General features: G+C 51.7%; 1 pseudogene; it reads right to left on the minus strand.

The window, feature by feature from the left end:
• The window catches only part of LOC138568627 (hydroperoxide isomerase ALOXE3-like), a 935706-nt pseudogene that overhangs the window by 196811 nt on the left and 726350 nt on the right, over positions 1-12545 (minus strand).

Consider the following 12545-nt stretch of genomic DNA (forward strand, 5'->3'; position numbering starts at 1 on the left):
GTAATGACCCAGTAATGAGAGGTCATTTTCCCTGCGAACAAAGTTTAGCTGCCGCAGCGTTCGCCATAGAGAAGGCTACAACAACCATTGGGATGGGATGCGCCATGACATTGTACGTCGAGCACTCATTATTTGCCATTCTAGAGAAACCAAAGGGCACACTGACATCTCAGAGAGCTTCTGCTTATGAAGTGATCATATCAAACTCATCGATTAAAATAGTCCGATGTAAGATAGTAAACCCAGCTATGTTTATCGCAGAGCCAGTCACTGAGGGAGAGCCGATATATGGCTGCGCGAATTATGAAGAAATCTATGATGAAATTCCCAGGGTAAAAGAAAATGCCTTGGCAGGAGGAGAGATCGTCTTTATTGACGGGTCTTCTAGAATCGACCAAAGTGATTGGCAAAGATACACTGGCGTTGCTGTGATAAAGCACGATGGAGAGTTTAAAATGCTTCTTAGTGCTCGAATACCATCTAATTATTCAGCACAGGCTGCAGAATTATTGGCGTTGATACTCGCGATTGAGAATCACGCAGACCAGGAAGTAACGGTGTACAGTGACTCCGCCTATGTGACGTCAACAGTGCAGGCAGGCTTAGCACGCTGGAAAAGGAGGGGCTACCTCCGAGCAGACGGCATGCCAGTACAGCACACAGCCTTATTGGACAGGCTGATTAAGGCATTACAGCTCCCAGTGGGCATAGCGGTCATGAAATGCGCCGCCCACACGAAAGGCACAGATTTTATCTCACACGGAAACCAAACAGCAGACACGGAAGCCAAGCGTATGGCATCCAAAAGTGAGACGATTATGGAAGTGGAAGTCGCCTGTATCAATGAAAGAATGTTGGTTGCACCAACAACACCTAAAGCCTATAACAGTCTTGGGCAAACGCAGCTAATGGAACTCCAAAGGGAGGCACCACAGGAAGAGAAGAACTTGTGGAAAGGTTGGGGGTGTTCTTTAAACCCCTCTGACAGCTTGTGGTGATAAGACAGCACTGGTAAACCAGTAATGCCTGTAGCCCTACTAAAAATAGCGCTGGAGCAGTTACATTACCCGGCGCATATGACAAAGGAGAATCTAGCAGCAACGCTCGCGGAAGACTGGTTCATATCGAATTTTGCTGAGCATGTTGCATTCTTTATGGTGAACTGCATAATCTGCCAGCAATTCTCTGCTGGGCACACATTAAAAGTTATGAGAGGAGTCGGGGGGCGCTGTTGCGCACGGCTAAGATGGCCGCCTAGGTGAAGAGCTCCGGCTCGAACGTAATCCTTTTCATTAATAAATCCTTCCAGATTAGCGTTGGCTGACGCGCTACTGCAGAATATTGCTGGGGAATGCCCTTGGAAGACATCCTGCAAAGGCGGTGTGAGTGGACCTCGGGACGGCGGAGCAATCATCGATTGTATCGGCAGCGCCTGCGGAGCGGCGGCCTGGCCGCTGGTGGGCTCCGGGCGATTCACACTCGAGCCCCGGGCTTGAAACGGCTGAGCGGCCTTGTGGGGGAGGAGCAACCTGCCCGAACACTGACGCTGCCCGAGGACGACGACGCACCACGCATCCTCCTGCTGGACCGATCGGCGGTGGGTGAGCAGACCCCCTCGCTCCGGGCTTCGGACCGCAGGATAGACCGGGCGAGGAAACGCCGCGACGACGACACCAGCCCCCTGAATCCGGTCCCGCCCGCGGCATAGCCCAGCTAGGACGCAGCTGGTGAAGTAAGTGGGCAGACCGGGGAGGTGGACGGGCGGGGGGCCAGCGCCCCCCCCACAGGGAACATCCGTGCCACGGGAGCGGGGGCGAACGACACAGGCACCAGGAATAAACATCCTATTCACGGGACCCCCCCGGGAGCATACACTCCCCGTCGTTGAGGTCTTGTGGGGGTACGTGCTACGGACAGCAGCAAAATCTGCCTGGACGCCAAACGCACAGACTACCCGTGCGAAGGGACAGCCCCGTGCTCCCATACACGCTGCGACACAACCTGAACAGTGAGGCCCGTCAGGCCGCTCAATTCCAACACTCATCCGCCCCCTACACGGGGACCGCGGTGTGGACGGTGGGGGCACTACACTACATCCCGGTTGAGCTGCAGGCCAGAAGTTCACCTGGATCCCCTCGATGTAAAGACAAGGCAACGGCTGAACGCCAACCTCTTGCACCCCCGTCATACTCAAGGCCGAGGCTTTGCCTAATACGGGGACCGCGGAGACCCACCACGGCACCCCGGGGACGAGACTGTGTATCCCGGTGCCCACCCCCCAACCTACATTGCAACAGAACCACTACTGGGGGTCATTGGTGGCCGGCAGCATACAGACGTGGGAAAGCACAATTTACCCTAGAAGCTGCAACGCCACCCAATGGGCCGCACTGAGAAAAAAACTACGGGGGTGAGGAAGACCGGCCCAATGGATTCCTACACAAACTCCCAACAACAGGAGACGCCAGGAGGGGCAACACAAGCGTCTGATGCTCAAAATTCGGACCCCTTGGACCGCTTGGCCACAATTGTACAGAACGGGTTCCTGGCGGTCAATGTGAAATTAGACGACATTGTGGCGACGATCGGCTCCTTAAAAGCGCGAATGGAGAAGGAAAGCGCACGCATCTCGGAGGCAGAAAACAGGATAGGTGTAAATGAAGACGTGCTCACACAACATGGTCGTGACATAGCCTTACTCCAGACAGAACTCCGCAAGACGCAGAACAAGTGCGAGGATCTCGAATCTAGATCCCGCAGAAACAACATCCGCATTGTTGGAGTGGCAGAGTCATTTGGCAAGGGCTCCATGGAGAGAAGGGTGGAGGAACTATTGAAAACTGTACTAGGGGAGGATTCCCTGTCCGGCCACTTCCTCGTTGAAAGGGCCCACCGCACCCTGGCACCAACCCCCAAGCCGGGCGCCCCACCCCGAACCATCATTGCGCGTCTACTCAACTACAGGGACAGAGATGCGATCCTTCGATCAGCAAGGGAAAAGGGGACACTACACTATGAAGACAACAGAATACATATATATCCGGACTTTTCTGCAAATGTACAGGCACAACGCAGGTCCTACGAGATGGTCAAAAAGCAACTACGACTCCGTAACACACCCTATGCCTTGATATTTCCTGCGAAAATGAGAATTCAACATGGTGGTAGAGCCCACTTCTTTGAAAACCCCGTAGAGGCACTGGCATACGTAGAGGCCTCCATCCCACTGCCCCCAAGAGACCGCGCAAGAGACCCGAATACAAGACCCTGCCCGGGTGAGGGTAGAGGCGATCCGGTGGATGGATGAGACTCCCCCCTACCAGTTGCAGTTTGTTTCTCTTTTCACTACAATGTCAGCACAGCTAAACTGAATCGAAATCCGACGTAATCGGGCCGTAGAGTCTCCCGCATGGGCGGCCAGACGGCTGAGCATTGCTTTGCGACGATGCACCCTCAGGATCGTTCCAACCAGTTACTTGGGCTCATCGTCAAGTTGGGGCAGATGATGTGGGTGGCGGGAGGGATAGGGCCAAAGGGTAAGTTTTTTTGTTGTGATCACCGCCCAGACGAGTTTCAGTCTGGGAGGGAAATGTGCACAGTTGAAGGTTGTGGTTTGGTTGGAAAACGGTCTCACAAGTGCTGGCATCGCTCCAGTCCTGAATACATGTGCATTAACGGTTGTCGAAACTTAACACAAACCACACGCACAGACAATGGGTGATGGGTTAAAGGTTAAACTAATGACATGGAATGTCCGAGGCCTAAACAATCCAATGAAAACCAGAAAAGTAGGCAATTATGTCAGTAGGCACGGGCCCCAAATTTTAATGTTACAGGAAACGCATGCGCAGGGCACGGTTAATGATCAAATACTGGCGAAATGGGGTAAGCAGCGGTTCTTCACGAACTACTCCTCACAATCCAGGGGGGTAAGCATTCTGATTCACAAATCACTGGGGTTCATTGAAAAAGGCCACCTGTTGGACTCGATGGGTAGATATGTACTGGTCTGGGGGGAAATTGCTGGCGAACAGATAACCCTGGTGAATACCTATGGCCCTAACCTTGAGGACCCAGACTTTTATTTGCACATATTTGAAATCCTTGCTAAGCATGAGGCAACAAACATAATATGGGGAGGTGACTTCAACGCTGTGCTGGACCAGGCCCTAGACAGGTCAGCCAAAACACCTAGACCACCATCTAGGACGTCGCTAGCTCTGAAACAGATAATGCAGCAGCTGTCCCTGCTGGACGCCTGGAGGGTGCTATATCCAACAAGCAAGCGTTACACGTTCTATTCCTCTGTGCATGACAGTGAGTCACGCATCGACTATTGGTTTATCCCCTCAAGCACTTCACATGCCTTACAGAGTTGCGAAATCCTTCCCCGCACACTGTCCGATCATTCCCCAGTGACCATGGAAATTATTATAAGGGGTGCCCCTAAGCCGGCCAGGAGGTGGAGAATGCCTACCGGTATATTAAAAGATCCAAACGTAGTAGAGAGCCTGCACACAGACATTGCCGACTTCTTCACAGACAACATTGGGTCTGTGGACCATATCTCCTCAGTCTGGGAAACATTCAAGGTGTGGGCAAGAGGGGTCTTAATATCCAAAACAACGGGCCTACTGAAAGAGGTACGCCGAGACCTGGAGAGGGTGGAAAGGGAACTGACCGTATTGGAGGAGACATATAGCCGAACACATGGTGGAGATACCCTCTCTGAAATACATAAATCTCTTAGGGAATTCGATACATTGGCATTGAGGGAGGTTCACTATATAGCAGCCCCTTCCAGAGCCCGGAGATACGGAGAGGGGAACAAGGCTGGGAAAATGCTGGCCAATCTGGTCAAGCAGGAAAACAAAGTGACCCCGATTGCGTCTATACTCACGGCGCAAGACGTGATGGTAACAAGTGAACAGGGAATAAATGATGAATTTGTACAGTTCTATAAAACACTGTACGCGAACCAAGATAGGAAATCCCCGGATGAGATCAAAGCCTATTTGGCCGCCTTGGATCTCCCTAAACTCACAGAAGAAAACAGGCTCATACTGGAGCAACCAGTCACGGCAGAGGAGCTCACTGAAGCGATCAAAGGGCTCTCGTCTGGTAAGGCACCGGGCTCTGATGGCCTGGGAGTGGAATTTTACAAAGAATTCCGGGAAGAACTGGTCCCAGTCCTGCTGGAGGTGTGGGGGGAGGCTCTAGGTAAACAATCCTTACCACAAACAATGCGGGAGGCCATAATAACGGTGTTGCCCAAGCCCCGCCGCCCGCCTCAAGACATGTCATCCTACAGGCCCCTGTCCCTAATAAACGTGGACGCCAAAATCTTTGCGAAAGTGCTGGCAAGCCGTATGCTACCCATCACGCCAGCACTAGTACATGCCGATCAAAGCGGGTTCATTCCCCAACGGTCCACTGCCCTCAATTTGCGTAGGCTATTTGGCATAATGTCACAGATCAACCCGAGCAAACAAGCGGTGGCTATTTCCCTGGACGCCGAGAAAGCGTTTGACTCGGTTTCCTGGGAATATCTGTTCTCGGTGTTGGAGGCATTTGGGATTGGTCCATTTTTCATCTGATGTGTCAAACTGCTTTACACAGCTCCATGTGCGAAAGTACACACAAACAGAACTATGTCCCAATTGTTTGAACTAGGCAGGGGTACCAGACAAGGGTGTCCCTTCTCCCCTATACTTTTTGCCTTAACAATCGAGCCCATGGCGTCGGCGATACGATTGAAACACGATAGTAGAGGCATAACACTGAAGGGAGCCACCCAAATAATATCATTGTATGCGGACGATACACTACTCTATGTTCGCGAACCTGACAAAAACATTGTTCCCATCATGACAGATATTAACGAATTCACAGAATATTCCGGATACAAGGTCAACAACTCCAAGTCAGAGGTGTTCCCGCTCACCCCCTCCACAAGATGCCCAGCTCATATTTGTGGCCTTAAATGGTCTGCACACCACATCAGATACCTTGGGGTACTGGTCTCCCGCAACAAACAAACACTATACATCGACAATCACGATCAGGCGCTACACACACTTAATGTTAAATTACAGATATGGAGGCGTCTCCCAATTTCACTACACGGGAGAATTGCCATTCTTAAAATGATCGTACTGCCGAAATTGCTATACCTATTTGTAAACATCCCCATATGGCCAGGGAGAGAGTTCTTCTCTAGACTTCGTTCTATGGTGGTGTCCTTTCTGTGGGACGGGAAGACAGCCAGAACTAGCTGGGAAAAGATGACAGAACCCTACGAAAAGGGGGGAATGGCCGCACCAGACTTTGAGCTCTATTATACTGTGTCACAAGCACAATTTGCAAAGCACTGGTACGATGATTGTGACAACTCCCCTCACGTGCAAATAGAGGAATACACTACCGAGCCCACTAACATTGGATCAGTGATCTTCAACACAAGACACAAAGACTCTTGCAAGTTCGACCCTGTGAGTTGCACAGTAAAAGCCTGGGGAGCGATATATAAAAGGCTGAAAATAGAGACTCCATATAACTCTGAGGTGCCCCTGTGGAAATACCCTGGCCTCCCCCCCACGTTCGATACCGACATACAGGAAACCTGGGACCCCGGCAGGGAGATGAAAATAGGCGATATGTACCTAGAGGGGAAATTCGTGACCCTGGAGGTGTTCACCAGGGGCGTGGGAGGTGGGCAGCTCAAGACATTGCAGTACTATCGAATGAGATCAGCGTATCACAGTCGCTGGCCGTCATTCCCAGACGAACCCCCTTCTCACCCGTGTGTGCAGTTGGTCACAGAGCGGGGTGGGCTGGGAATCTCCAGACTTTACAAGGCAATGCAGACTCACTCTGCAGTGGTAAACCAGGTGAGGGTGAAATGGGAAGTGGACATGAAAATGCCAATACCAGAAGAAAAGTGGGCGAGATACTGTGCACTAACAAAGCGGGTCTCCCTCAATGCCGGGCTTCGACAAATACAATTTAAAATCCTCAACAGACTGCATTACACACCCGCCAGGATAGCTAAATTCACACCAGATGACCCAGGCAAATGTCCCAAATGTGGGTCCCCGGCAGCGGGGTCTTATCATATGTATTGGGAGTGCCCAGCTGTGATGCGTTTCTGGGAGAAGGTAGCGGAAATGCTAAATGAAGTCACACAGATTCCCCCGCACCTGACCCCACAAAAATACTTATTTGGTGATATAGGTAAATGCTCCGAGAAGCGTAGAAGATTGTTCAATGTGCCGTGTGTTATAGCTAAAAGATGCATATTGAAGTTGTGGAAGAGCCCGGCTGCCCCCACCATGGACGTGTTCTTGCGTGAACTAACCTACATCAATGAATGTGAGGAACAATTCGTGCTGTCCCAACCAAGTATGAGCAGGCCAAAAGACATTTGGGGCCCATTCAGAACATATCTCTGTGACATGCTTTCTGATATCGAAACAACTGTTTAAATTACTACTGTTATTTATGTACTAAACAACAATATTGTTATGCATACTACTGTACAATGTGTTTGCTGGGCGCTGTTGCAATTGTCGAGACCTTAATAAAAACATGTTTTAAAAAAAAAAAAAAAGTTATGAGAGGAGTCACCCCCAGGCCAAATGGCCCTTTTTTAGCACTTGCATGTCGATTACGTCGACATGATTCAAGTATGCAACGGGTACAGATACTTAATTGTTGTGGTGTGTCCATTCTCTAGATGGATAGAGGCAGGTCCATGTACACACCCAAACGCTACCTGTCCGGCAACATTTTTAGTAAGGGAAGTGTTCCAAAGGTGGGGGGTATGCGAAGTCATGAGATCAGATAATGGCCCTCACTTTGTTAATACAGTATTTGAACAGATTAACTTGCTGCTTGGTATAAAGCACAAGTTCTCATCGGCTTATCATCCACAAGGTAATGGAATCTGTGAGAAGCTCAACGGCTTGTTGAAGGAGAGAATAGCCAAGTTGAAGCTTACTCTAAGGAGGGGATGGTTGCACTGCCTTCCACTGGCACTGTATGCACTTCGGAACCAACCAGGCCCCGACCATCATCTTACGCCACACGAGATAGCCACAGGAAGAAGAATGAGAACTCCCATAACACCCCGAGATAGAGCTAGATGTGATGCCCAGTCAACAGGAGAGATTGTAAGGTCTGAAATGCAAAACTATCTGAACTGTATGACATCTTGCCTTACTGTAATTTGACCAGCTGCAGCGACGACGAAAAGGGTGCAGCGCAGCACAGAACACAGAAGGAGACACATCAGACTAAGTTCAAGGTCTACGTGTTCCACTCGTCTTCCCTGGAGACACCGTCTTCGTGAAAAACCATACGAGGAAAAGGTGGGACAAGCCAAGATTCAACGGTCCTTTTATCATAGAGGACTGCACTCTGTCCGCTGTGAAGCTACAGTGCAGGAGAGCATGGATTTTTCTCGGTGATATCAAACCCTACATCGGAGGAGGCCCCCTGCCTGCACCCCAACGAGAGGAATCGACAAGCGACGGGGAAGAACCACAGCACGTGCAGACGAGATCCATGACGAGGAAGGAGGATGCATGAGCAGCAAAGTAAAGACAAATTACCATGTTATTCACCGTAGTGACCACCTTACTCCTAGTCCATAGTCCCCTTTCCTCCATACTTGTGGGACATCTCTCCGTCCTGTGGGACGGGACCGGAGCACTTTGTAAAAAGCATCCAAATATTTCCAAAAATGTGTCCTTCCTCTCTTTCCTGCGCGGGGCCCGGCACGCGGCCGTAATCCCGCCCACCTTGGCTCCGCCCCGCGCATCGCCCCTCAGTCCTTTTCTTTGCCAGGTCAGAGACCCATTATTAATACAGAGGAACCTTATTAGAGGGGACGTCGGGCGGGCGTATGGAGGAAAGGGGACTATGGACTAGGAGTAAGGTGGTCACTACGGTGAGTAACCTGGTAATACTCCTACGTCCCGTCCCCTTTCCTCCATACTTGTGGGAGATTCCCAAGCACTCCTTACAGGAACTACTGGTGGATGGAAATGCCCCTTACTCAAAAAGGTTCTTCAGCACAGCATGACCAAACTGAGCATCAGCTCTAGAACTCATATCGAGGCAGTAATGCTTACAGAAAGCAGATGGAGAGGCCCAAGTAGCTGCCCTAGCGATGGACTCCCAGGGAACATACTTCTGAAAAGCAACCGCAGCTGCCTTGCCCCGCACCAGGTGTGCATGCATACCTTTAGGAGGTTTCAGATTTTGGACAGTGAAAGACTCCGTGATACAGGCGGCAATCCACCTAGAAATAGTTACCTTAGACGCCTGTTTGCCTTGAGGGTTCCCGAAAGTCACAAAAAGTTGAGAAGAACTTCTAAGCTCGGAAGTCCTATCCAGGTAGAACTTGAGAGCTCTTCGGACATCAAGACAGTGTAGAACCCTCTCCGCCTCAGAGGCGGGGGTTCGGAAAAAAGACCAGTATGAAGATCGATTGATTCAAATGGAATTCGGTCACCACCTTCGGCAGAAAAGCCGGATTAGTTCGAAGGACTACCTTGTCCTTGTGAAAGACCAAGAAAGGATGCTCCACCGACAATGCCTGGAGCTCACTCACTCTCCTTGCCGATGTGACGGCGACCAAAAAGGACACTTTCCAAGGCAAGTACTTGAGGTCTACAATAGCCATCGGCTCAAAGGCTTTATGGCACAGCGCCGTCAGGACAACATTCAGGTCCCATGGCGGGTGCGGATTACGAACTGGAGGGTAAAGGCGTGTTAAACCAGCAAAATGCCTCTTTACCACTGGGTTAGCCAGAGAGTACGAACACTGATCCGTAGAGAGGTAAGCAGAGACCGCTGACAGGTAAGTCCTGCATGACAGAACATGAACCCCTGACTCTGCTAGGGAGGACACGAAGGACAACACTGCGTCAGCCGTGGCCCCCCTTGGATCCAATTTCTTCTCTAGACACCAATGACAGAACCTGAGCCATTTACTCTTGTACTGAGATCTGGTCGAAGGTTTTCTGGCTGCCTGGATAATACGCATGTTATCCGCAGACAAATTCAGATGCTCTAAGGACCTGAACTCAGGCACCAAGCCGCCAAGCTGAGCGATTGTGGGGAGGGGTGCCACAGCTGCTGCTCCCCCTGGTGGAGAAGATCGGGAGTTACCGGTAACCTGATCGGCGGATAAACCGACAGGTGTTGGAGTTCTGAGAACCAAAACCTGGCCGGCCACCACGGGGCTATCAGTAGAAGAGAACAGTTCACCGAGTTCTTCAACTTCCAAATTGCCCGGTGAACTAGAGGCAGAGGCGGGAAGGCGTAAGCTCTCATGTTGTGCCATGGAATCTCTAGAGCATCCCCCAGAGAGGAGGCTCCCAGCCCCCCTCTGGAGGCATACAGAGGAAGCTTCTTGTTCGCCGCCGTCGCGAAGAGGTCCACCTGCGGTGTGCCCCAGCGCGAGAAAATCCCTGAGAGGACCTCTGCCTTCAACTCCCACTCGTAGCTGACCACTGTCTGCCGGCTGAGGGCATCTGCTGTGACATTCAGCTGGCCCGGGATGTGCACTGCAAGCAGCCAGACACCATGAAGCACGGCCCACTCCTAAATCTGGATGGACAGGTCCACGAGGGGGGGAGACTTCGTTACCCCCTGCTTGTTGATGTAATACATTGACACCACATTGTCCGTTCTTATGCGGACCACTTTGTTGGCAATGACCGGTCTGAACGCCTTGAGCGCCAAGAAAATCGCCAGAAGCTCCAAATAGTTTATGTGCAGGAGCTTGTCCTGAGGCGACCAGACGTCCGAGACCTGAAGGAGATCTAACGTCGCACCCCACCCTAGGAGGGAGGAGTCCGTCGTGATCGTCACCATAGGGACCGGGTCCTGAAACCTCGCGCCCCCAGACAGATTGCTGAGAGATGACCACCAGTCCAGGTCTACTCTCATGGAATCCGGAATCATTATCCGCATGGAGTCTGGGTCCACTGCCTGACGCCATGAATTCCGAAGGGCCATCTGGGTCCGTCTCATTTTGAGACGAGCAAGAGGAAGAGCCAGCACACACGAGGCCATGAGGCCCAGAAGCCTCTGGAACCACCAGGCCGACATACTCTCCGACTGCGCAAACATCTGACACGTGGCCAACAGATCCGCCATTCTGGCCCCGGTCAGGTATACTCTGCAGTCGATCGTGTTCCAACGAAAACCCAGAAAAATCAGGTCCTGAGAGACCGTCATGGAGGATTTCCGCCAGTTCACCGACAGCCCAAGATTGAACAGGAGCTGAAGGAGAGACTGGAGGTTGCCCGCTGCCGCTAGCGGACAAGAGCTGCGTAGAAGCCAATCGTCCAAATAAGGATACACATGGATACCCTGACGACGAAGATAGGCCGCAATCACAGACATCATCTTCGTGAAGACACGCGGCGCTGAGCTGAGGCCAAAAGGAAGCACCCGAAACTGAAAGTGCTCCTCTCCCAAAGAGAAACGGAGGTACCTCCTGTGTGGAGCCCAAATCAGGATATGCATGTACGCATCCTGAAGGTCCACCACGCTGAGCCAATCGCCCGCCTGCAACGAGGAGCGAATCTGGCCGGGCGTGATCATCTTGAATTTCTCTTGGGGTAAGGAAAGATTGAACTGGGAAAGGTCTAGGATGGTGCGCAGGCCAGCCTGGTTGGGTTTGGGCACCGTAAACAGCCGGGAGCAGAAGCCCTCCCCTCGCCCCCGAAGGGGAACGGGTTCCACAGCTCTGAGGAGCAGAAGTTTCTGAATGAATGAGATGCGTCCTCCCACCGGGGTCTCGTGCGAGCACGGAAAAACCTCATTTGGCAGGTTTATCGTGGCGGTGCCACCTGAACCTGATGAGGAGGCTGAGGAGCGGGAGAAATACCGCGTACGCTGTTGTCTACGGCGGTTATTTCCGCAGGAGTGTCCACTCTGCGCGATTTGTGGTCGAGGAAGCCCCTGAAGCCAGAAGAAGGTCGACTCTGCGATAACGGTCTCTGAGGTTTGAAAGCGGCTTTAACCAGAACAGACAATGATTTAGCCGTCTGAGTGCTATCCTTGGTTTTGGTGAGCTCTACATCAGTAGAAGAATGAAAAAGCTCCTTACCATCGAATGGAAGGTCCAAAACCTTGTCTTGCACTTCCTTCGAAAACTTGGTGGCATGCAACCACGCTTCATACCCCGAGCCGAGGTGTCTACGTGATGAGCCGCAGCCTCCAGGAGATCATGGGCCAAGACCCTGGCATCGGAAAGGCCACCTCTGAAATCTTCCAACTTCTCGACCGGAATATGCTCCTCAAACTCCGACAGACCTTTCCACATCCGCATGTTAGCTCCCGCCAAAATCAATTCGGCATTGGCCTGCCTGAGCTGCAAGGCCGAATTGGCAAAGATTTTCCTCCCTAGGGAGTCCAGGAGCTTGTCCTCCTTTCCCAAGACCTGAGTAGCCATCGCGGAAGAGGATGCTGCAGGTCTGGACTGCAACGTGGCCGCGGCCACCACTGTGGCGGAGGGAGGCGGACAA

Source organism: Ambystoma mexicanum, chromosome 1p (assembly GCF_040938575.1).
Source record: "Ambystoma mexicanum isolate Mex_15411 chromosome 1p, UKY_AmexF1_1, whole genome shotgun sequence".
Lineage (NCBI taxonomy): Eukaryota > Metazoa > Chordata > Amphibia > Caudata > Ambystomatidae > Ambystoma > Ambystoma mexicanum.